This window comes from Hemitrygon akajei, chromosome 8 (assembly GCF_048418815.1).
Source record: "Hemitrygon akajei chromosome 8, sHemAka1.3, whole genome shotgun sequence".
NCBI lineage: Eukaryota > Metazoa > Chordata > Chondrichthyes > Myliobatiformes > Dasyatidae > Hemitrygon > Hemitrygon akajei.
In genome coordinates this window covers 158,697,839-158,724,420 of record NC_133131.1, presented here as the reverse complement: position 1 = coordinate 158,724,420, position 26,582 = coordinate 158,697,839, and the positions used below count along the sequence as shown (strand labels likewise).

Sequence of the window (26,582 nt, the reverse complement as noted above, 5' to 3'; positions counted from 1 at the left end):
CTCATACCTTCAGCTCTAAGAACTGCCTTCAGACCTGTCACATCCATTAACTTTGATTTTGTGTTAAATGAAAGTGATCTATAGTATATGGTTTACTGCAGTTTGAGATATGTCAGCTTTGTGTTTCCCTGCATTTATCATGTAATTCCTTGTCTCCACTTATTCAAAGACCTGCAATCAGGATTTAGACAGCTGTCACCTTCTGACAGTTATCTGCTATTGGACCCATTGCACTGTGAAAGTCTACTGAGGCCATCCATGAAAACTACCATGAGGGGAAGCCTCTTCACTCCGAAGGTGGTGAGAACATGAAAAGAGTTGCCAGTGCAAGTGCTAGATGCTGGCTTGATTTCAATATTTACGAGAAATTTGGATAGCTATGGAGGACTATGGTTGTGGTGGAGGGAAATTGGATTAATGGTTCAGCATGGACTAGATGGGCCAAAGGGCTTGTTTCTGTGCTGTGGTGCTCTATGACTCTACGATTCTACCAAAACCACTTCCACTTCAGAGTACGCTACCCTGACCTTCATAATGTGCAGTCTGTACTCTCTCATCCTTGAACAGGAAAAGCAAGAGAGAAAGGAAGGGTAGCAAATAGGAGCAGGAGGAGGCCACTCACTGAGTCTTCTCTGTCATTTTATAATGGTTGTCTCATTTCATCATGATCTATTTTCCCCGAGTCCCAATTCTCCTGCCTTCTCACCGTATCCTTTCATGCCTTGACTCCTATCAACCTCTGCCTCAAATATACCCAACGATGTGGCCTCCACAGCCAGCTGTAGCAATGAATTCCACAGATTCACCACTCTCTGAGTAAAGAAATTCCTCCTCATCTCCACTCTAACAGGATGTTCCTCTATTCTGAGGCTGTGTCCACCATAGGACACATCCTCTCCGCATCCACTCTCTCAAGGCCTTTCAATATTGATAGGTTTCAATGAGTTCACCCCTCATTCTCCTGAATTCCAATGAGTAGAGGCCCAGAGCCATCAAATGCCCCTCCTATGACTAGTCCTTCAATCTTCGAATCGTTTTTGTGAACTTCCTTTAAACCCTCTCCAATGTCAGCATGTCGTTTCTTAGACAAGGGGCCCAAACCTGCTCAGAATACTCCAAATGAGGCATCACACGTGCTTTATAAAGCCTCGACATTTCAAGCTTGCTTTTAAATTCTGGTCCTCTCGAAATGAACACACAGCACAAGGCACATAGCAAACATATGAAAGATGCAAGTAAAATACAATCACACAAAAAATATACAGAAAGATACATATAATTCAAGACCCTGAGTCCATGAATGTTGGGCATTCGGGGTGCAGCATCTCTTGCAACTTGGATGCCGTGCCACACTGCCCTAAGCGCTACAGTGGAATGCGCCAACTCCAACGTCTCTGTCCTGGCTGGCTGTTCTCAGGCCACACTGCGACTTGATGCCTAGTCCTCCCTGCAACTGAGGTCATGCAGCTCCTGCGCCGTCTGCCAATCAATCAGTGAATTGGACGGGCACCATTCCACATTATCAACGTCCAACAGGGTCTTGTGATTACAAGAAAAGCGACGAAAGACAATCGCTCACTGTTAGACCGCACACCACCTTTGTGATGCCTCCCTGAGGCAGGAAGCAGTATGAGTCACACAATGTCCAGATCCTTCACTTTCTCCACCAACAAGCAACTCACTGATGTGGTCGACCTGCAGTACTTTAAGTTCTTGTTTTCTTTTCAAATCTTTTTATTATTATTATCCAAAATAACAAGAGTACATCAAAGTAACATTTACAATGTCTCAAAAGGAAAATAAAACAATGTTTTAAAGATTGAAAAAAATATGGTGACACAAAAAAAAGGAAAAAACCCTACTAAAGCAAAGAAAGCTGAGAAAAAAGAACCCATTAGGTGTTCAACCCCGGAGTCGTGTGTCATACAAAAAGCTTCTAAAGATAAACATCAAACCGCCAACAAAAGTAATTATACCAAAATTTACAATTAGATCGTGGAGGAAATCTATCAATTAACTCAAATGGTAGTAACGAGCAAATGAACCCCATCTTTTCTCAAAATCAAACGTAGGCTTGAAGGTTCGACTTCCAATTTTCTCCAACTAAGATGAAGGGTTCCATTGGAAGAATTTATAATTTATTATTACAGTGGGATAAGTGCCCTTTCTTTAAGATTAAACAAGATTGGGAAAAGGAACTTAATTTGACTTTTACAACAGAGGACTGGATGCAGATCTTGATGTTGGTTATCTCTTTTTTGATTTGTGCCAGTCATTCACTGATTCAATTTAAAATTGTACATCATTACTATTTGACAAAGGAGAGAGTGTCTAAAATCTTTCCTAAAGCTGATAGTTATTGTGATAGATGTAAAACTGAGACAGCTATACTGCCACACATGTTTTGGTCTTGTTCTATACTGGAACAGTTTTAGAAGTCAATTTTTTCTACACTTTCTAAAGCACTTAAAATTAGTTTACAACCTAACAAATTAACTGTGCTCTTTGGAATAATTCCTCAAAATATCCGCGGTATTTCTTTCTCTGACCAACATGTTATTGCATTTGTTACACTGAGAGCTAGGAGGGCCATTCTGTTGAAGTGGAAGGATACTTCAGCTCCCACTCTATCACAATGATTCTCTCAGTACTTTAAGTTCTTGATGTACCTCAGGGTCTTGCGATCGTAAAGAAATACATTTTTTTAAAAAAGACAATAACACTTCTGGTTGGCCCTGTAGAAGCCACTGCAACCAAGCATACCACCATCTTACCAGAGGTCCCACAGGTACCTTGTGTAGTATTTGGGTGGAAACCCATGTAGTCACATTGAAAATGTGCAAACTCCACATAGACAGTACTGAAGATCAGGACCGAACCTGGCGTTGACTACAGTGTCTCAGTGGTGCTCAAGTCATTTCTTTGAACTTTGGTGCCTGCCTTTTCTTCATCTTCACTGCTTTTGTTGAATCTGTATTCAATAGCACCACTAAAATTTGAGTGCATTTCTGTGTTACATTGACTGTTCTATTTATTATAAATTACTGTGATTGCACATTTAGAGGGAGATGTAACGTAAAGATTTTTACTCTTTATATATGTGAAGGATGTAAGAAATATAGTCAATTCAATTGAATAGAAGCCTTCGCTTTTTCCCAATTTGCAATATAGAAAGGATGTGAGCGTACGAGGCTGTCTAGATTAGTGGGCACGTGCTACAAGAAGAGGTTCGACAAGTTTGAGTTGTTTTCTCTGGAGTGTCAGTGGCTCTAGTATTTGACATTTCTATCCTGAGATAAAGGTTATACCTCAATTTTATAAACCTTTCAAAAAGTCTTATAACCAGATAAACTATTACAAACTGATAAATTTATGAAATTATGAGAGGCATAATCTTTACCTTAGAATAGAAATATCAAGCACAAGAGGACATAGATTTAAAGTGAGAAGGAATAGGTGTAGAAGTGAGGTGAGGGACATGTATTTGGAGGAGAATGAGGGTTGAGATGTGAGGAGGATGAGGGGTGCTATTACAGAGATATGAAGAGAATCATAAACATGAGAAAGTCTACAGATGCTGGAAATCTAAAGCAACACCCACAAAATGCTGGAGGACCTCAGCAGGTCAGGCAGCATCCATGGAGATGAATAAACAGACAGAAAGACATACTTTATTGATCCCGAGGGAAATTGGGTTTCGTTACAGCCGCACCAACCAAGAATAGTGGTATAAAACCATAAATAATTGAATAATAATAAGTTAAACATGCCAAATGGAATAAGTCCAGGACCAGCCTATTGGCTCTGGGTGTCTGACACACCAAGGGAGGAGTTGTTAAGTTTGATGGCCACAGGTAAGAATGACTTCCTATGATGCTCACTGTTACATCTCGGTGGAATGAGTCTCTGGCTGAATGTACTCCTGTGCCTAACCAGTACATTATTGAGTGGATAGGAGACATTGTCCAAGATGGCATGCAACTTGGACAGCATCCTCTTTTCAGACACCACCATCAGAGAGTCCAGTTCCACCCCCACAACATAACTGCCTTACGAATGAGTTTGTTGATTCTGTTGGTGTCTGCTACCCTCAGCCTGCTGCCCCAGCACACAACAGCAAACATGATAGCACTGGCCACCACAACCTCATAGAACATCCTCAGCATCATCCGGCAGATGTTAAAGGACCTCAGTCTCCTCAGGAAATAGAGACGGCTCTGACCCTTATTGTAGACAGCCACAGTGTTCTTTGACCAGTCTAGTTTATTGTCCATTCGTATCCCCAGGTATTTGTAATCCTCCACTATATCCACACTGACCTCTTGGCTGGAAACAGGGGTCACCAGTGCCTTAGCCCTCCTCAGGTCCACCACCAGCTCCTTAGTCTTCTTCACATTAAGCTGCAGATGATACTGCTCACACCATGTGACAAAGTTTCCCACCGTAACCCTGTACTCAGCCTCATCTCCCTTGCTGATGCATCCAACTATGGCAGAGTCATCAGAAAACTTCTGAAGATGGCAAGACTCTGTGTTGTAGTTGAAGAGCCAACAACCTTTTGGGGACTGAGAAAGAAGGGGGAATTAAAGGGTTGGGGGTGTCGAGGAAGGAGGCTAGCTAGAAGGTGATAGGTGAAGCCAGGCGGGTGAGAAAGGTAAGGTCTGGAGAAGAAGGAATCTGATGCTGTGTTCAGTTCTGGTCACCTCACTACAGGAGGGATGAGGATACTATAGAAAGCGTGTAGAGGAGATTTACAGGGATGTTGCCTGGATTGGAGAGCGTACCTTATAAGAATAGTTTGACTGAACTTGGTCTTTTCTCTTTGGAGTGACAGAGGATGACCTGTCACAATATTGTGAGCCAAAGGGCCTGTAATGTGCTGTAGATTTCTATGTTCTATGTTCAATGACAGGAGGGGAGAGTAGACCATAGGAGAAAGGGAATGGGGAGAGGGACCCAGGAGGAAATGATAGATAGGTGAGATGAGGTGAAAGGTCAGAGAGGGGAATAGAGGAAGCAGTGTGGGTGGATTTGTTTTTACCAGAAGGAGTAATTGATATTCATGCCATTGGGTTGGAGGCTACTCAGACCGAATAATACGGTGTTGCTCCTCCACCCTGAGGGTAGCTTCATCTTGGCATAAGGGGAGGCCATGGACCAAACTGTCAGACAGGAATGAGAATTGAAATTAACATGTTTGGCAACCGAGAAGAAAATGCTAGGCGATGGTGAAAGCAGATACAATACAGGTGTTTAACGATAGAACACTACAGCACAGTACAGGCCCTTCAGCCCTCCATGTTGTGCTGAACCATATAATCCTTTAAAAAAGTACTAAACCCACACTACTGTACCCCATAACCCTCTATTTTTCTTTCATCCATGTGCCTGTCGAAGAGGCTCTTAAATACCCCTAATGTTTTAGCCTCCACCACCATCCCTGGCAAGTCATTCCAGGCACCCACAACCCTCTGTGTTTTTTTTTAAAAAAAACTTACCCCTGATGTCTCCCCTAAAGTTCCCTCGCTTAATTTTGTACGTATGCCCTCTGGTGTTTGCTATTGGTGACCTGGGAAACAGGTACTGACTATCCACCCTATCTAATGCCTCTCATAATCTTGTAGACCTCTATCAAGTCCCCTCTCATTCTTCAGCGCTCCAAAGAGAAAAGTCCCAGCTCTGCTAACCTTGCTTCATATGACTTGTTCTCCAAACCAGGCAACATCCTGGTAAATCTCCACTGCACCCTCTCCATAGCTTCCACATCCTCCCTATAATGAGGTGACCAGAATTGAACACAATACTCTAAGTGCAGTCTCACCAGAGATTTGTAGATTTGCAACATGACCTCTCTACTCTTGAATTCATTCCCCCAGTTAATGAAGCCTAGCATCCCATAGGCCTTCTTAACTACCCTATCAACCTGTGCAGCGACCTTGAGGGATGTATGGATTTGAACCCCAAGGACCCTTTGTTCATCCACACTCTTACATAACTGACCATTAATCCTGTACTCAGTCTTCTGGTTTGTCCTTCCAAAATGCATCACCTCACACTTACCCGGATTGAACTCCATCTGCCATTTATCTGGCCAACTCTGCAGCCTGTCTATATCCTCTTGTAACCTTCGACAACCCGCAGCTCCATCCACAACTCCTCCAATTTTCGCGTCATCTGCAAACTTACTCACCCATCCTTCCGCCTCTACATCCAGGTCATTTATAAAAATCACAAATAGCAGGGGTCCCAGGGCAGATCCCTGTGGCACTCCACTAGTCACCAACCTCCAGGCAGAATCCTTTCCTTCCACAACTACCTTCTGCTTTCTTCCTTTAAGCTGATTTTTTTTTTTATCTAAACAGCCAAGGTTCCACTTATCCCATGCCTCATGATTTTCTGGATGAGTCTCTCATGAGGGACCTTGTCAAATGCTTTGCTGAAGTCCATGTAGATCACATCCACTGCCCTACCCTCATCAATTTCTTTTGTTACTACTTCAAAAAATTCAATCAGGCTCGTGAGGCACAATCTTCCCTTCACAAAGCCATTTGACTATTCATGAATAGACTGTACTTCTCCAAATGCTTGCAGATCCTATCCTTAAGAATCCTTTCCAGTAGTTTGCAGACCACAGACATAAGACTCACCGGTCTATAGTTCCCAGGTTTCTTCCTATTACCTTTTTTAAACATGGGAACTACATTTGCCATTCTCCAGTCCTCTGACACTTCCCCTGTAGCCAAAGAGGATTCAAAGATCATAGCTAATGCTCCTGTGATCTCTTCTCTCAGTTCCCACAACAACCTGGGATGTACTGTATCCGGCCCTGGGGATTTATCAATCTTGATGTTTTTAAGAAGATCCAGCACTTCTTCCTTAATCTCCACACTGTCCAGCACACAGGCCACCTCTATTTCAACCTCACCCTGATCAAGATCGTTTTCATTTGTGAATACTGAAGCAAAGTATTCATTTAGGACCTCCCCAACCTCCTCCACCTCCAGGCACATGTTGCCCTCTTTATCCTTGATGCACCATCAATAACTCACTCTGAGACGTAAAAGCGAGGTATCGGCTTTTATTGACTGGAAGAAGGAACGAGCAGTGAGTGACCACCATACTACATCCTGGAGACTGAGAGGCTGGGCTCAGACCTCCATCACCTTTATACAGGGGTCTGTGGGAGGAGCCACAGGAGCAGTCATCAGGGGGCGTGTCCAGACAGGTATATGTAGTTCACCACAATCCTTTAGCGGTCTCACCTTCGTTCTCATCATCCTCCTGTTCTTCACATACACATAGAACGCCTTGGGGTTCTCCTTAATCCTACATGCCAAGGCCTTCTCATGCTCCCTTCGAGCTCTGCTAAGTCCTTTCTTTAGCTCCTTCCTGGCTACCCTATATTTCTCATAAGCCCCCCCTATTTCCTGCTTCTTATATCTAACATATGCTTCTTTCTTTCCTCTTGACGAGTTGCCTCACTTGTTTCACCAGCCACGGTTCCCTTTTCCTACCATTTTTTCCGTGCCTCAGTGGGACAAACCTATCCTGAACCCAGCTCAAGTTGTCCCTAAACTTCTCCCACATTACTTCTGTGCTTTCCCCTTTGAACATCTGTTTCCAAGAGGCTTTAACTAGATAGACAAATCTATAGGGAATGGATAATGTGCAGGCAGAAGAGATTAATTAAATTTGTCATCATGCTCAGCACAGACGTTGTGGCCCAGCGGGCTTGGTCCTGTGCTGAACTCTTCTGTGTCTGTGAATATATTAAGCACAGATATATCAAGTGCCTAGTCTCTGTTTTGTTTATCAGGTCTGCATTATATTGCCAATAACGTACTCCAACATGGCAATAAGTGCCTTCAGTTCACCCACGTACAATAAATCTCCCTCAAGCATTTCTCGAGAGGCTTGGAACCTGCTTTAGATTTCCCACCAGTCTGAACCTCCTGTGTTTGGATTAGTTACTTCTCTCCTACTTGCCTGCCCATTCCTCCATACACTTTGATATTTCATCTGGTGGCTCCCTGTGTGCTGATGCCGACACTGCACACTGAGTTTTGCAATTTGATAACAGAATTTCAGGCAATGATCTTTTTGATATGTGTTGGACATATTGTTTCATGAGTAAACTAAAAAATGTGAGTTAAAATTTTGATGCAGTGTTTGAGAGTTTGAATTTCATTCCAAATATTTGAGGTAACATTAAGATATTACCTTCTATTATGTAAATATATATTTACGATACACCTGAAGTAGACCATTCAGCTGAGCACTCACACTTGCCCAAATCTTCCCTGCAAGAATGTCTGAACGCGACTGCAAGAAAAGGAAATCTCAAGGTAGAATATGGTAACATATACATACCTCAATCAAAAATTTACTTCGGACTTTTTTTAAACATGAGATCCTGCAGATGCTGGGTATCCAGATCAACACACACAAAATTCTGGCAGAATTCAACAGGTCAGTCAGCTTTTAATGAAAATTGATAAAAGGTCAATGTTCAAGGCCAAGACCCTTCTAGTCCTGATGAATGGTCTCAGATGAAGCACTGAGTGTTTGAACCTTTTCTTCCCCCTTTTTTCCTATCCCCACAACTTGGTTTCTCTTAAACACCCCTGTCAGTTCCCTTATGACCCTGAAATTATCTGATTGCTGAATTGGTTACTAATTTCATGCAGCTAGAAAACTCGTGTTCTTACTTGATTTTTAGGGTACATGAGACTCCCAAGGAGAGGGAGCTACCTCTTGGGTATTTCTCTAATGTATTCTCATGTCCCAGGATACTGGATTTGCAATTATTAACTGTATGAGTTAAGGGCAGGAGTGGGTCACTTGGCCTTCCAATCGTTCTTACCACTTGATAAGATCCAATTGTGACTTCAATTTTTTCATTCTCATCTACCCTGGATAACCTTTAACCTTCTTGCCTGAAAAATATTGGAAGACAGCTCGCATCACCTTTTGAGCAAAGTGTTCTGAAGATCCACAATGCAAACAGCCTTATAGTCATATGGGATGGAAGCTGGCCATAGGCCAACTGACCATTCTGACCAAAATTCATGTCTAAGCTGGTCCCATTAACCCATATTTGGCCCATAAAATTCTAAATCTTTCTGATCCCTGTACCAGTTGAAGTGCCTTGTATATGTTAGTAATTTACCTGCCTTAACCACTTCTTCTGGCAGCCCATTCTATGTATGAACCACCCTTGGGCTGTAAAAGTGTCACTCAGGTGCATATTAAATATCTCTCCTCTTATCCTGCTTCTATGCCCTCTAGTTCTGCATTCCCAAACTGTTGGATAAAAAACTGTGCATATCTACCCTATTTTTTACCTCTTATAATTTTATTCATCTCTGTAATATCACCACTCTCCCCCATTCTCCTATGTTTTACTTAATAAAGCCCCAACAATCTCAATGTCTCTCCATAACTCATTCCCTGGTGACATCATCACAAATTTCCCCTCACTCTTTCTAGCTTAACAACATCTTTCCTACAGCAGGATGACAAAAAAATCTAAGAGAATATCCCAAATGCAGCCCCACCAACCATAGCAAAATATCCCAACTCACGCTAGAAGCAGCATCATATTTTCCATCTGGATAGCCTCCAACCTGATGCTATGCACATCGATTTCTCGAACTTGCGGTAATTACACCTCTCCCCATCCTCTCATTTAGCATTCCCCATTCTTGCTTCCCTCTCACACCTTCTCTTCTTACTTGCCTATCACCTCCCTTTAGTTCTCCTGCCTGTATCCTTTCTTCCATGGTCTTCTGTCCTCTCCTATCAGACACCCCCTTCTCCAGCCCTTTATCTCTTCCACCAATCAACTTCCTAGCTCTTTACTTTACCCCCTCTTTCCCCCCCCCCCCCCACTTGACCTATCACCTGCCATCTGGTACTTCTGCTCTCCTCCCCCTGCCTTATTATTCTGACATTTTCCTCCTTCCTTTCTGGTCCCCACCCTGAGACATTTCGGGGTCTCAGCCTGAAATGTTGACTCTTTATAGCTGCTGCCTGACCTGCTGAGCTCCTCCAGCACATTGAGCATATTTCTCTGGATCTCTAGCATCTCCAGTACCTCTTGTACTCAGTTCCTGACCAGTAAAGACCAATGGATCCGAAACCTTCTTCACCACCAAGTGGCATGATATGCCACTTTCAGGGAACCATGTACTTGCACTCCTAAATCAGTCTCGATGTTCTCAAAATGCAAGTCTTTTAGAGGAAATGATTTTGCCTCTTTCCGGCTGAAATGGATGGATCACATAAATAAATATAAATTACTGGTTCTAAGTTCTCTGAACAGCTTTCAACACATTAATATCTTTCTATTGTAAGGAGATCGATATTGTTTTCAGTACCACAGACGAGGCCTCATCAGTGAACTGTGTAATTGAAGTATAATCTTCTGATTTTTGTGTTCACTTTTTCATGCAAAGAACAATAACACTCTGTTAGCTCTGGGCGGCAGATGTCGATCTCACAGTTGCGATCACGTTCCAAGAATGAATATTTTAAAATTTAGACTTGTTTTATAGCTCAGCTCATGGCTTATCAGAATTGACACACCAGAGAATTCTGATTTTTAGAGGCTAACATGCAAGCACAGCAAGTGATTAGGAGGGAAGGTAGACCTTTATTAGAGTGCAGAATAATCATGTTGCAACTGTGTGTGGCCTTGTTGAGACCGCACCTTAAGGCTGGTCTCTGTATCGAAGAGAAGATGTACCAGTCATAGGAGCAATTGAACCAAAGGTTCACCAGACTGGTACCAGGGATGGTGAGTTTGCTAGTGAGGCAAAATTAAATTTATGGGAACTGAATTCTTCAGAGTCTAGAATAATGAGATCTCGAGAAACTGTACGAAGTTCAGAATCAAGTTCTTTATCGTGGATACATGTTGTGAGAGTTAATGTTTTGTGGTAGCAGTGCAGGGCATAAGAAATTAAACTAAATTACAAACAGATGGATGGAAGGATCGATAGATAGTCAGGTACATAATTAGGCAGAAAAAAGTGGTACAGCAAGGCAGTGTTCATGAACCGTACTAAAATCTTACTGTAGAAGCAAAGAAACTGTCAGTAAACTGTTGAGTGTGGGTCCTCAGTCTCTTGTAGCTCACTGATGGCAGTAATGAGAAGGTGACAGGTCTTGATACCGGATACCACCTTCGTGAGGCAGTTTAAAAGAGGACACTGGAGAGTGGCAAACCTTTGTGGGCAACTCCCAAGGGAATCCTTAAGTATTCCCTTTCAGAACTAGTACAGTTGAAATCTGCAGTCACAGACACTGCAGTAAGCAAAATCCTTTCAAATTGTTTCAAACAGAAGTTTTAAAATGTCCTGAAAGGCTGGATGCAAGGAAGACGCTGCTGTGGGCACAGGAACCAGGTCCAGGGAGCAGAGTTTCAGAAGCAATCTGGCAGAGTGTTCTGAATTCCACTCTGCATACAATTATAAAACAAAAGCAAATTGAGCACTTGTGGAATTAACAATTAAATGATTCTGGTGAATGGTGAAACGATTCTGGTAAATGGGGGGGGGGCGGGGAAGAAACTGCAAACCCAGTTCTTGGAGAGAGAGATTTCAGAGATGAATTCTTTGTTAGAGCTGAAGAAGAAAACCAGTTAGAGACTGTGACGTTAAGCGGGGTCTGGAGAAGTAACAGGATGTATAAAATACAGAGGCAAACACTAAGCAGAAGGCTCGGGTCATCCCAGTAAAATGAGAGACTGAAGATCTGAAGGAAGACTTGCCACTACAAGAAGGTGTGTGTGTAGCAGAGGTAGAGGGAGGATTAAGGCAAATGTGAGATTATAGGAGTGATGGGTGAAGCAGAAAACACCAAGCAATCAGATCTGGCTTTGAGATGGAAAGGTGCCAGCAAGTTTAGTAAGGTATCAGGTAGAATAAACTGAAAGAAACTGTTTCCATTTGCAAGAGACTTGATATCCTAAGACTGCTTAATGTAGTGATTGGCAAGACAGCCAAAAGTGACATGAAAAATATTTCTAAGCAGTGAGTACTCAGAATCTGGAACATTCTGCCAGAATTAATTCTGATTCTCTGCTCCATGGTCCTGGATTCCTATTTCAGGGGAAGCATCTTCCTTGCATCCAGCTTGTCAAGCCCCTTTAGAACTTTGCACGCTTTAATGATTTCACACTCTTCTAAACTCTGAAGAATTCAGTTCCAGTAAATTCAAAAAACACAGATTCTGCAGTTGCTGGTTATCCAGGATGAAACACACAAAATATGGAGATAGGCGGAGGGGTGGGTGGTGTTGAGGAATCAGGGAGTCTACAAAAGGAATTACGACTTGGAGAGATTGGGAAGTGACAGATAGAATATGGTGTAAGGAAATGTGTGGTCTTGCATGTTGGTAGAGGGAATGAAGTCAAAGATTTTTTTTAAATGGGAAGAAAATTCCAAATTCTGAATCAGGTTTAATATCATTGGTTTATGTCATGAAATTTGTTGTTATGCAGCAGCAGTACATTGCAATGCGTAATAATAAAACTTTATTATTATTGTTTATCACAGCCAGAATTACCTATATCTATATGTGCTGAAAAGTTAAATCAGTAGTGCAAAATGAGGGGAAAAAAGGAGTGAGGTAGTGTTCATGGGTTCAGTGTCAATTCAGAAATCTGATGACAGAGGGGAAGGAGCTATTCCTGGATTGTTGAGTGTGTGCCCACCGGAGCCCGTACCTCCTCCCTGATGGTGGCAATGAGAAGAGGATACGTCATGGGTGTTGGAGTCCTAACGATGGATGCTGCCTTTTTGAGGCATTGCTCCTTGAAGATGTCCTGGATGCAGGAGAGGATATTGCCTGTGATGGAGCTGACTGAGTTTAGAACCTTCTGCAGGTTATTTTGATCCTGTGCAGTGGCCACCCCCGTACCAGACAGTGATGCAGACTCAAATGAGAAATCTGCAGGTGCTGGAAATCCGAGCAACACACACAAAATGCTGGACGAATTCAGCAGGCCAGGCAGCATCTATGGAAAGAGGTACAGTCGACGTTTCAGGCCGAGACTCTTCAGCAGGACAGAAGAGAAAAAGTTGAGGAGTAGATTTAACATGTGGGGGGAGGGGAGAGAGAAAAACAGGTAGCAGGTGAAACCAGGAGGGGGGAGGACTGAAGTAAAGAGGTGGAAGTTGATTGGTGAAAGAGATACAGGGCTGGAGAATGGGGAAGTCTGAAAGGAGAGGGCGGAAGGCCATGGAGGAAAGAGAAGGGGGGAGGAGCACCAGAGGGAGGCAATGGGCAGGCAAGGAGATAAGGTGAGAGAGGGAAAAGGGGATGGGGAATGGTGAAGGGGGGCATGGGGGAGCATTACCGGAAGTTGAGAAATTAATATTCATGCTATCCAGTTGGAGACTACCCAGGTGGAATATAAGGTGTTGTTCCTCCAACCTGAAGATGGCCTCATCACAACAGAATAGGAGGCCATGGATTGGCATATGGGAATGGCAGGTGGAATTAAAATGGGTGGCCACTAGGAAATTCCACTTTTTCTGGCAGATGGAGCGTAGGTGCTCAGCGAAGGGGTCTCCCAATCTACGTCGGGTCTCACCAGTATACAGGAGGCCACACCTCTGTGATGACATCCAGCTTCCACCAAGCTTCATGCTTATCCCAGTTCGATCTGCTGTATGTCTGACTGTCCCTTCATCTTACTCAGCAAACTTTCACTAACCTTGCATTCATTGTTCAGAATCGCCTCCCAAAGTCATTCCAGTGTCCCGTAGATCTTCAAGAACCTTTTTTTTACAGCTCTAGAGGGCATGGCTTTAAGGTGAGAGGGAGAAAGTTTAAAGGGGATTTTTAAGGTAATGTTTCTTTTCACACAGAGAGTGCTAGGTTTCCGGAATGTTCTGCCAGGAGAAGCGTGGAAGCAGATGTTACAGTAATGTTTAAGAGACATTTGGAAAGGCGCATGTACAGCAGGGATTAGAGGAATGGGAATGGGATTAGATTAGAACCATGGATGGCACAGACATAGTAGATGAAGGACCTTTCCCTGTGCTGTTCTATCCTATGTTCTATGTCCTTATGATTGATCTAGTCATTTAGAGACGCCTGCCAACATTTTGGGTCAACAAGTTATCTTTACACAGACAATGCTGAGCTAAATTCTTCCAGCATTTCTGTTTATGTTTTGGATTCTAGCACCCACATTATTATGTGTTTTCTTACATTTTGCCAGCTTTTTACTGACCCATCTTCTCCTTATTTAATTTACAACAATATATTGATGTCCCAGTGACACATTTTTCCACGTCCAAGAAGGTTAAGGTTTTATTGTAAATCACAGCAATGCAATATTCAAACATCCTCCTCTGTTTTCAGTTTATATGAAGGGTGACAGAAGCTTGTAGAAGTTCCTGGTTAAGTAGGATTCCTCTGCAGTACCTTCTGTGAACCACTGCTTTGAGTGCTGCACTCCCTTTGATAATTAGGGGACTGGAAAAGGAATTGTTGGCAGGATGGCATGATTCATTGGAATTCAGAGCAAATTCAACTCAAGTTGCTCCAAGTGCCATAAACATGTGTAAAATGCAGACGTGCAACATTGATGTGGAATACTAACCACTCTATCTGGTCCTGATGTTCCCAAGAAAACATGGGAGATTTGATTAGGGAACTTAAGGTAAAGAAACCCTTAGGAGACAATGATCGAAATGTAACAGAAATCAACCTGCAGTTTGAGAGGCAGAAGCTAAGGTCAAAGGTATCAATATTATCGTGGAGTGCAGGGCATGAGAGAGGAGCTGGCTAAAGTTAATTGAAAGGGGACACTAGCAGAGATGATGGCAAGGCAGCAGTGGCTGGAGTTTCTGGGAGCAGTTCAGAAGGCACAGGATAGATACATTCCAAACATGAAGTATTCTAAAGGGAAGACAACGCAACCGTGGCTGACAAGGAAAGTCATTGACAGCACAAAAGCAAACAGGAGTACATATAATTTAGCAAACATTTGTGATCAGGTAAAGTATTGAGAAGCTTTTTAAGAAACAACTGGAGGCCACTAAAAATGGCTTAAGCTAGTCAATTATATAAAAGAGGATGCCAAAAAAATTTTCAGATACAGTATGTAAAGAACAAAAGAGAGGTGAGCATGGATATCAACTGCTGAAAAATAACACTGGAGAAGTAGTAATGAGGGACAAAGAAATGGCAGATGAACTTAAGTATTTGTGTCTGTCTTCACTGTGAATGCTAGAAATTTGAGAGTTTCGGTGGAAGAAGTGAGTGTAGTTGCTATTACAAAGGAGAGGGTGCTGGGAAAGGTGAATGATCTAAAGGTAGATAAGTTAACTGACCAGCTGGCCTATACCTCAGAGGTAGCTGAAGAGATTATGGAAGCAGTCTTTCAAGAATCATTGGATTGTAGAATGGTTCCAGAGGACAGAAAAACTGGATATGTCACTCCACACTTCAAGAAGGGAGAGGGTCAGAAGAAGGGAAACTATAGACCGGTTAACCTAACCTCAGTGGTTGTGAAGATGTTGCAGCCCATTATTAAGGATGAGTTTTTGGAGTACTTGAAGGCACATGATAAAACCAGCCTAAGTCAGCGTGGTTTCCATGAGGGGGAAACTTAAATGACAAATCTGTTGCAGTTCTTTGAGGAAGTAGCAAGTATGATAGATAAAGAAGAGTCAGTAGATGTTGTTTACTTGGGTTTTCCAAAGGCCTTTGACAAGGTGCTGCACATGAGGCTGCTTAACGAGATAAGAACCCATGGTATTACAGGAAAGATACCAGCATGGATAGAAAATTGGTTGACTGGCAGGAGGCAAATAATGGGAATAAAGGAGGCTTTTCTGTTCGGCTGCCAGTGACTAGTGATGTTCCACAGGAGTGAGTGCTGGGAACGCTTCTTTTCATGTTATATGTCAGTGATTTGGATGGTGAAATTGATGCCTTTTGGCCAGGTTTGCAGACAATACAAAGATAAGTTGAGGGGCAGGTTGTGTCCAGGAAGCACCAAGTATGCAGAAGGACTTAGATTGGAAGAATGGGCAAAGAAGTGGAAGATGAAGTATTGTGGGGAATTGCACTTTGGGAGAAGGAATAATGGTGTAGACTATTTTCTAAATGGGGAGAAATTCAAAAATCAGAGATACAAAGGAAGTTGCAGGATTCCCTAAAGGTTAACTTGCAATTTCAGTCAGTAGTAAGGAAGACAAATGCACTGTTAACATTCATTTTGAGAGGACTGGAATGTAAAAGCAAGGAAATAATGCTGAGGCTTTTTAAGGCATTGGTCAGACTGCACTTGGAGTATTGTGAATGGATTTGCGCCCCCTATCTAAGAAAAGATGTGCTGGCATAGGAGCAGATTCAGAAGAGAATGATTCTGGCAATGAAAGAGATAACATAGGAGATATGAGAAGCATTTGTTGACTCCGGGCCTGTCTAACTGGAGTTTAGAAGAATGAGAGGGGATCTCTTTGAAACCTATTGAATATTGAAAGGCCCAGATAGAGTGGCTGTGATGAGCATGTTTCCTGTAGTGGCGGAGTCTTGGACCAGAGGGCGTAGCCTCAGAAGAGAGGAGGTCCATTTAGAAAAGAGATGAGGTGTAATTTCTTTAGCCAGAGAGTAGGGAATTTGTGGAATACATTGCCACAGACAGAGGTGGAAGCCAACTCATTCGGTATAATTAAAGCAGAGGTTGATAGGTTCTTGATTAGCCAGGGCATCAAAGGTTATGAGGAGAAGTCAAGAGAATGGGGTTGACAGAAATAATATATTAGCCATGATGGAATGATGGAGCAGAATCGATTGCCCGAATGGTCTAATTCTGCTCCTATATATTATGGGCTTATGGTCTTATAATTGTTCTTCAAGCTGAAGCTGTGAGCAGATGACGGAGAAATGTCAGGGGATCATAAAACTGTATTATATTTTGCTTAATTTCCCTTGAGCCATTTTCATTATTGCTTATTAAAATCCTGGTGATCAGGAAATGACAACTGTTTCTCTAACAGTCATCATTAATTCAACAGGGTTGATGGACAGTGGCATCAATGGCAGGAGCCAAGGAGTGGCATAGTTTGATGTCGGAAGTCATGTTACTAGAAAGCCCCAACCTCAGAGTTATCTGCCCTAGGATGGCTGCATTGTGAGAGCCTAATATCTTTATGACCATGAAGTAATTGAGTCATCCACGTGCTGGATTTCTGTGGATCCAGGGAGGCTTTGTGCACTGTTGCAGGCACGAATCTTGTCCCAGGCAGGGGGATCTAACCCCTCCCTTATTGGGTCAGAGTCAGATCAGGCTAGGGAACACTAGTATCAGTTGCCATGGATTTAGTCATGTAGGAAGGCTTCTTCGGAGTTTAGGTATAATGATTATTCTGAGTGAAGTAAAACTGCTATTAAAATGCTCTCCTGAAGTTCCTCTCTTTTCCCCAAGGGCTAAATCTTTCACAATAATTTTGTCCACTTAGAGATATATAATTTGTATTTGCGTTCCTTGACACTTCAAGACAGAAATGGGGATCATTAACATTTAGCGTGGATTTTCTGGAGATTATCAGCGGAAAAAGGCAGGAAAGGTTGTTTATCCCTTAGAGACACCATTAATATGGTGTTGCTATGGTAGCAACTCTGGAAAATTATGTTATGCTATGGGGACAATATTATACAGAGTTCACCATCTGCTCTGCCTTCAGTTGGCTAGGTACAAGCATTTAGATCAATACAGGTTGGAACTTTTTACTAAAAGTACAAAGAGAATTCTAATTTGGAGTGGTGGAGGCTGAACAGGAGACCTGATCGAAGTTCATAAGAATATAAGAGGCATAGATAAATTAGGCAGCCAGTATCCATTTTCACAAGGCATTTAGTGTCAATGAATCATAGAGTAATATTGTATGAGATGGAGAAGGAGACATAAAATATAGACCATTACACCACAGGACAGGCCTTTCTGCCACAACGTCTGTGGCAAACACAATGCCAAATGAAACTAAATCTCTTCTGCTGGACATGATCCATATTCTTCCATTCCCTGCGTATTGATGTATCCCTCTTTAAAAAAAAACCTAAATTGCAACCATTTAGGGTGGATTCTTCTACATCTGATAGCTCATTCCAGGCTTCAGTAAGGTGGCATGCATCATTAAAGGCCCCCATCATCTGTCTTCTCATTACTACCATCAGGGAGGAGCTACAGGAGCCTTAAGACATGCAGTCAACATCTAAGGCGCACCTTCTTCCCCTCCACCATCAGATTTCTGAAAGGTTCATGAGCCCTTACCTCACTATTTTGCTCTTTTTTTTGGCATTACTTAATTACATTTCTTATTGTAACATAGATTTTTTTTAATGTTTTACACTGCACTGTAGTACTGATGCTAATCAACAAATTTGATGATGTACTTCAGTGGTAATAAACCTGACTCTAGTGTAGAGACTGAAACATTTAGTTTAGTTCAGTATCATGTTCAGCGCAGACGTTGAGGCCAAAGGGGTGTCCTTGTGCTGTGCGTCTGTTATCATGCATGTAAGTTTATCTACGTAAAAATAAATTAAAATAGGACAGCTGGCTTTGATAACAAAGGGGCAAAAGATCTTGCATAAATTGTCATCAACGCTAATCACTGTGCATCGTTGTGGATTTCACCTATAGTGAGACTTGCTTGTGTGAACTGTTTATCCTTTGTATAAACTTGTATAAAAAGGCACAACTGGAATGGGCTTCCTTTAAAGTGCTTACAGTACTGGGAATCTGAAAATTAAAAATATCAAAAATGCTGGAAATATTCTATAGGTCATGTTTCATTTGTGGAGACTGAAGCAGAGAATCAGAATCAGGTTTATTATCACTGAAACGTGTCATAAAATTTGTTAACTTAGCAGCAGCGGTTCAATGCAATACATAATATAGAAGAAAAAAAATAAATAGGTAAACCAATTACAGTATACATATATTGGATATATTAAAATCATGCAAAAACAGAAATGTATATTAAAAAAAGTGAGGTAGTGTTCATGGGTTTAATGCTCATTTAGGAAACGGATAGCAGAGGGGAAGAAGCTGTTCCTGAATCACTGAGTGTGTGCCTTCAGGCTTCTGTACCTCCTCCCTGATGGCAACAGTGAGAAAAGAGCATGCCTTGGGTGCTGGAAGTCCTTAATAATGGACACTGCCTTTCTGATACACTGCTCCTTGAAGATGTCCTGAGTATTTTGTAGGCTAGTACCCAAGATAGGGCCGACTAAATTCACAATGCTCTACAGCTTCTTACTCTCTCCACTTCTGATCCCTCTGTGTTCCTTCGTCTTACCCTTCCTGAAGTCCACAATCAGCTCCTTCATCTTTTTGACGTTGAGTGCAAGGTTGTTGCTGTGACACCACTCATTCCTGTACAGCTTTTCAAGACAATGGCCTTCCACCAGAAATTAGTGAAGTCTAAGTTAAAGTGCAGGGAGGGCAGGAGACACAAGGAAAGCTTGTGCAGGGGAAACTGAATAACTAAAGGGAAGTGGTTCATTTTGGTAGGTCAAATATGATGGTAGAATATAGTCTTAATGGTAAGACTCTTGGCAGTGTGGAGGATCAGAAAGATATTGGAGTCCAAGTCTGCAGGATGCTCAAAGCAGCAGAGCAGGTTGTCTCTGTGGTTAAGAAGGCATACGGTGTATTGGCCTTCATCAATCGTGGAATTGAATTTAGGTAATGTTGCAGCTATACAGGATCCTGGTCAGACCCCACTTGGAGAACTGTGCTCAGTTCTGGTCACCTCACTACAGGAAGGATGTGGAAGCCATAGAAAGGGTGCTGTGGAGATTTACAAGGATGTTGCCTGGATTGGAGAGCATGCCTTATGAAAACAAGCTGAGTGAACTCGGCCTTTTCTCCTTGGAGCAACGGAGGATGAGAGGTGACCTGATAGAGGTGAATAAGATGATGAGAGATTGATCATGTGGATAGTCAGAGGCTTTTCCCAGGGTTGAAATGGTTGCCGCAAGAGGGCACAGAATTAAGGTGCTGGGGAGTAGGTACAGAGGAGATGTCAGGGGTAAATTTTTTACTCAGAGTAGTGAGTGCATGGAATGGGCTGCCAGCAATGGTGGTGGAGGCGATTGATGATAGGGTCTTTTAAGAGACTTTTTGATAGGTACATGGAGCTTAGAAAAATAGAGGGCTATAGGTAAGCCTAGTAATTTCTAGTAATGTTCAGTAGAACTTTGTGGGCAGAAGGTCCTGTATTGTGCTGTAGGTTTTCTATGTTTCTATGTCTATGTTTCTAATAATATGATGTGGACGATGGTTGTGATGAGTTTTGTAGACTGGAGGTGACATCAAATCCTTATCTGAAATTATCAAATTATCATTGATGTTGGATATTTGAAACAAGGACAGAAAATAGTAGTTCTTGAATCACAAGAGGTCCTTTCCAAATGGAGCAGCAGTGTTGGCTTGAATGCTCTGTGGAATGTGTAGAGAAATTTTCATCAACAGTTGGTTCAAGTCATGGAAGAAAGTGTAAAGGGGATGTGGAAAAGAGTTCTTCATGATCTGGAATTCACTGCCCATAAGGGTTCTGGGGAAAAAAGTGGAACTGGATAGGCACCAGTGTGATGATAATATACAGGGCTATGGGGGAAAAAGGGAGGAATTAGCTCATGGGTTTCCCTTGCCAGAAGCCAACAAAAGTCTGATGAACTGAATGCCCTCCATTTGTTCTGTAACAATTCGTTTGATTTTCTTTGGTCTATTTTGTAATCTTGAGATGCAAGAACGTCTAAGTTGATGTGCACAATAGTCACCTTTGACATTCATCGAACATGGAAACAACTGGCTCCAAATGGCTCACAGATTATCCATATTGTAACTCCATCTACCTGCGTTGCTCCTCTAACTCTTGTTAATGCTGCCAGAACATCTCCCAAACTCATTATCATTGATGCTGGATATTTGAAACAAGGGCAGAAAATTGTTGTTCTTGAATCACAAGAGGTCTTTTCCAAAATTGAGGAGCAGGACCCTTCAATAGACCCTTTTCCTTCAGCCTCTACAGCTTTGTGATGGAGCTTTTTCTAAATGTCCTCCCTGAATCAAAGTTTAAAGTTCAAAGTAAAATTTATTATCAAATTACCTATATGTTACCACATATGATCTTGAGAGTGAATTTCTTGCAGGCTTTTACAGGAAAATAAAGAAATCCAATAGAAATGACAAAAAATGATACATAAGCAAAGACTGACAAACAGTCTCTGTACAAATGAAGACAATTATGCAAATAAAAAATAATGCTGAGAACCAGAGTTGTAAAGAACTCTTGAAAGTGAGTCCGTTGGTTGTACAATCAGATCAGAGTTTTGGTGAGTGAAGCTATTCACATAGGTTCCACACCACTAGGTTTAGGCTTGTGAACCAAAGGCTTCTGTACATCCTGCCTGATGGGAGTAGCAAGAGAGTGCATGATCTGGAGTGTCTGAGCCTTTCTTCTGGAAGCACTCCATATAACTGTCTTCAAACTCAAGAGGACTTTGCCTGTGATCCATCACTTTCTGTAGTCTTTTCCATTCCTGACCATTGGCATTTCCATACCAGGCCCTGATGCAACCAGTTAGGGCATTCATAGAGGTTTGTCAAAAATTTTGATGGCGTGCTGAATGAATTAACCCTAAACTGAAGATCAAACCACTATCCGCATTCTCACTTTGCCTTGCCAGAGAAAGACTTCATTTTGCTTTTTTGCATCCCAAATCTCTGGTTAGAAGCACTGAATCACATGAAACAGTAGCAGGTGTGTGATACTCACAAGCCTGTCCACCATTCTACACCATCATGGCTGATTGCCAACCTCAGCACTCTGTTTCTGCCTTCTCCCCATCATCCTTAATTCCGTTGGCACTAAAATATATATTTAGCTCTTCTTGAAATATAGTTAATGGCTTGGCCCTCACATCCTTCTGTGGTAGAGAGTTTCACAGATTGAATACACAATAGGTGAATAAATTTCTCCTAATCTTGGCTCTAAATGGCACACTGTGTTTTCTAAGGCAGTGTCTCTCTGACTCTGCACTTCTTAGCCACTGGGAACATCTTCCTGGTATCTGATTGTCTAGTCCCATTAGAATTTTATGGGATCCCACCTCAGTCTTCAAAACTCCAGTTTGTATAATCCTAATCAATCTAATTTTTCCTCATACATTCAAGGAATTAACCAAGTAGACCTCTGATGTACTTCCCCCCCTCCCCCCCCCCACCTCATCAAGAACATTCTTCCTTTGATGAGGAGGCCAAGGCTGGAAACAAAACTAGGGAGTCTCACAAGGCCCCTGTACAGCTGCAGTAAGACACCTTTGCTTTTGCACTCTAAGTTTCTTGCAGTGAATGACATCATACCATTTGGCCAAATGATTTCAATGCCTGAAAAGCTGCCTTCAGTGACAAGGATGCTCAGTTATCTGCTGCCTTCCCTTTCGTCAATCTAATTTGAAACACTTCAATAAAGCTGTCTCATGATTTTCCATATTTGGGGTTTCATAACTATTTTTCCTGATTGTCCAAGTGAGATCTATGAAATCAGTTATGATTTAAATGTGCCCTTTGGGATCAAAGTGTGTATATACCTTTATTGTCTGCAAAATTGGAATGGTAATTGGATTATTGTTGTCACATGTACCGAGATCCAGTGAACAGCTTTCGTTCGCATGCCATTCAGACACATCATTCCATATATCAGTACATCGGTAATATAAAAAGAAAATACAAATTAGAATGCAGAATAGAGTGTCACAGTTATAGAGAGAGTGCAGAGCAGGTAAAGAAATCTTCTGGTCAAGATGTCTCTAACAAGGCCATAGATCGGATTTGTAAGGGTAGTTTTGGGGACAGCTGGGTGTCACGTGGAGTGTACTGGTCATCGATTAGCCCTTTCGAAGGATGCAGCAGCTCTTTCCCATTGGTTGCTTTGTGTGCCCCGGCACCAGTGTCCAGTTTTGGGCACCTCAGGGATATAAGAAAAGTACACGCAGGAGGCTTGGGCTCTTTTATTTCATCCCCAGTGGCCGCTTCAGGCTAAGGCCATGACCGGTGCTGAAGAACCATTGTGAAAGTACAGAATGCTGCAAATATACCAGGGCCCACACACACTCTTAGCTAAGTCTCTGTTAAATATTTAGTTCTGTAGTTTGTGTAATTTGGGGTGACTTAGATGTTTGGACGAATGTTTTACAGTTTATAAATAAATGATTAATGTGCTTATTCCTAATCACTGTCTTCTGCCTCACTCACCAGACCCATGAATCTGCTTCCTCATAACGAAGGGAAAGGGATCAGGTTAAGGTTTAGGGACAGGGATGGTGGGGGGAGGGGAGGGGGAGGTAGTGGTCAGGATGGAGTCTAGGCCTCCACTCTACGTTCTGCATTCGGAGCGAACAACATGGGTGCGCGATGACCTGGAGATGGTCCGTCCTGTTCTGTGTGTGTGAGTGGCTAGGACAAAGGAAAGGGGCTCGTTTTGCTGTTGTTTCGTTGGTGTTGGTCTGTTGTTGTTGCTGCTTGTATTGTTCCGCAGAATGTGGTGGGCATGCTACATCGGCGCTGGAATGTGTGCCGATACTTGTAGGCTGCCCCCAGCACATCCATAGGCTGCACTGGTTGTGAACAAAAACAACATATTTCACTGTATACTTCGATGTACATGTGATCAATAAATGTATCTGAATCTGAAATACTATGCAAAGGCCAATGAAATGTAATCTGAGAAATCAAGAATTGATCTTTAGTATGTAAGAAGTCCATTCAGAAGTCAAACAAAACAGCAGGATAGAAGTTATCATTGGTACATGTTCAGCTTCTGCCCTATACGGGGAGGAGAATGGCTGGAATCAGAAGGATCCTTGGCTGTGTCGGCTTACTTGCTGAGCCTACGGGAAGTGTAGACAGGGTCGATGGATGGAGATTGGTGCTTTGTGATGGATGAGGCTGCATTCACAACTCTCTGCAGTTTCTTGCCGTCTCAGGCACGTTATGCCAAGCTGTAATGCAGAGGATTCTCTCCATGGGGCTTCTGTAAAAAATGGTGAGAGTCTGAAGTAAGTGCTAACGTAAGATATCTGAGATGATGCACCTTGCAAGTGTGACAGTTCAGAATTAAAATCAGGTTCAATATCACCGGCATATGTCATGAAATTAGTGGTCTTTGCGAAAGCAGCACAATGCAGTACATAACAATAGAGGAAAAAACTGATTTATTTTAAATAAATAAATATGTAATTAAATAGTTAAATAAGTAGTGCAAAAATGAAAATAAAAAGAAAGTAGTGTGGTAGTGTTCATGGGTTCAACGTCCAGTCAGAAATCAGAAGGGAAGAAGCTGTTCCTGAATCCTTGAGTGTGTGCTCCTGTACCTCCTTCCTAGTGGAAGCAATGAGAAGAGGGCATGTCCTGGGTGATGGGGGTCCTTAATGATGGATGCCACCTTTCTGAGTCATCACTCCTTGAAGATGTCTTGGTTACGATTGAGGCAAGTGGCCACAATAGAGCTGACTAAGTTTACAATTCTCCGTGACTTATTTGGATCCTGCACAGTAGACAGTGATGCAGCCAACTTTCTCTCAGCAAACCCTGGATTTCTTTGCTATTTCTCTGACTCAGAGAGATGGTGTAACAATCCACCTATCAGAGAGCTCCAATCAAAATGATACAAGTTGCAGAGCTGTCGCCTCACTGTTCTGTTCTAGGAAATCATGCTTGACTAATCTTCTGGAATTTTTTGAGGATGTAACAATGAAAATGGACAAGGGAGAGCCAGTGGATGTAGTGTACCTGGACTTTCAGAAAGCCTTTGATAAGGTCCCACGTAGGAGATTAATGAGCAAAATTAGAGCACATGGTATTGGGGGTAGGGTACTAACATGGATAGAAAATTGGTTGGGAAACAGGAAACCGAGTAGGGATTAATGGGTCCTTTTCAGAATGGCAGGCAGTGACTAGTGGGGTACCGCAAGGCTCGGTGCTGGGACCGCAACTATTTACAGTATATATTTATGATTTAGATGAAGGGATTAAAAGTAACTTTAGCAAATTTGCAGATGACACAAAGCTGGGTGGCAGTGTGAAATGTGAGGAGGATGTTAGGAGAATGCATTGTGATTTGGACAGGTTGGGTGAGTGGGCAGATGCGTGGCAGATACATAGCACCATCCAGAGACAGAGAAGCAGTTTCAGTGACAGGTTACTATCGATGCAATGCTCCTCAGACAGGATGAAGAGGTCAATACTCCCCAATGCCATTAGGCTTTACAATTCTACCGCCAGGACTTAAGAACTTTTTAAAAGCTATTATTAATGCTTTTTGAGACGGTGATTTAGATGCATATCATATTTTTTTTTACTGAGTTACGTATTGTATGTAATTAGTTTTGCTACCACAAGTGTATGGGACATTGGAAAAAAAAGTTGAATTTCCCCATGGGGATGAATAAAGTATCTATCTATCTATCTAGATGCAGTTTAATGTGGATAAATGTGAGGTTATCCACTTTGGTGGCAAGAACAGGAAGGCAGATTACTATCTGAATGGTGTCAAGTTAGGAAAAGAGGAAGTACAATGAGATCTAGGTGTCCTTGTTCAACAGACACTGAAAGTAAGCATGCAGGTACAGCAGGCAGTGAAGAAAGCTAATGGCATGTTGGCCTTCATAACAAGGGGAGTTGAGTATAGGGGCAAAGAGGTCCTTCTACAGTTGTACAGGGCCCTGGTGAGACCACACCTGGAGTATTGTGTTCAGTTTTGGTCTCCAAATTTGAGGAAGGATATTCTTGCTATTGAGGGAGTTCAGCGTAGGTTCACCAGGTTGATTCCCAGGATGGCGGGACTGTCATATGTTGAAAGATTGGAGTGACTGGGCTTATATACACTGGAATTTAGAAGGATGAGAGGGGATCTGATTGAAACATATAAGATTATTAAGGGATTGGACACGCTAGAGGCAGGAAACATGTTCCCAATGTTGGGGGAGTCCAGAACCAGAGGCCGCAGTTTAAGAATAAGGGGTAGGCCATTTAGAATGGAGTTGAAGAAAAACTTTTTCACCCAGAGAGTTGTGGATCTATGGAATGCACTGCCTCAGAAGGCAGTGGAGGCCAATTCTCTGGATGTTTTCAAGAAGGAGTTAGAGCTGTTAAAGATAGCGGAGTCAAGGGATATGGGGAGAAGGCAGGAACAGGTTACTGATGGTGGATGATCAGCCATGATCACATTGAATGGCAGTGCTGGCTCAAAAGGCCAATTGGCCTACTCCTGCACTTATTGTCTATTGTCGATCTGCGTTCAATCCCGATCTCCAGAACTGTCGAGTTCATGTGTTCTCTGTGTGATGTTCCTCCAAACTTTACAGTTTACACTCACATGCCAAATATATGAGCGTTTGTTGGTGAGGCGCCACCATAAGTTGGGTGAGTAGTTGAATTTTGTTGAAGTTGATAGGGATGTGAGATGAATAAAATGAGAAGAATGTAAATAGGTACTTGGTAGTTGTGGATTTGGTAGGTTAAGGGATTTGTTTCAATGCTGAATTAT

General features: G+C 42.3%; 1 protein-coding gene across 5 annotated transcripts in view; it reads left to right on the top strand.

Annotated features, from left to right (window-relative positions):
• The window catches only part of dpp6a (dipeptidyl-peptidase 6a), a 1,522,610-nt gene that overhangs the window by 1,053,560 nt on the left and 442,468 nt on the right, over positions 1-26,582 (top strand). The window lies entirely within an intron of this gene.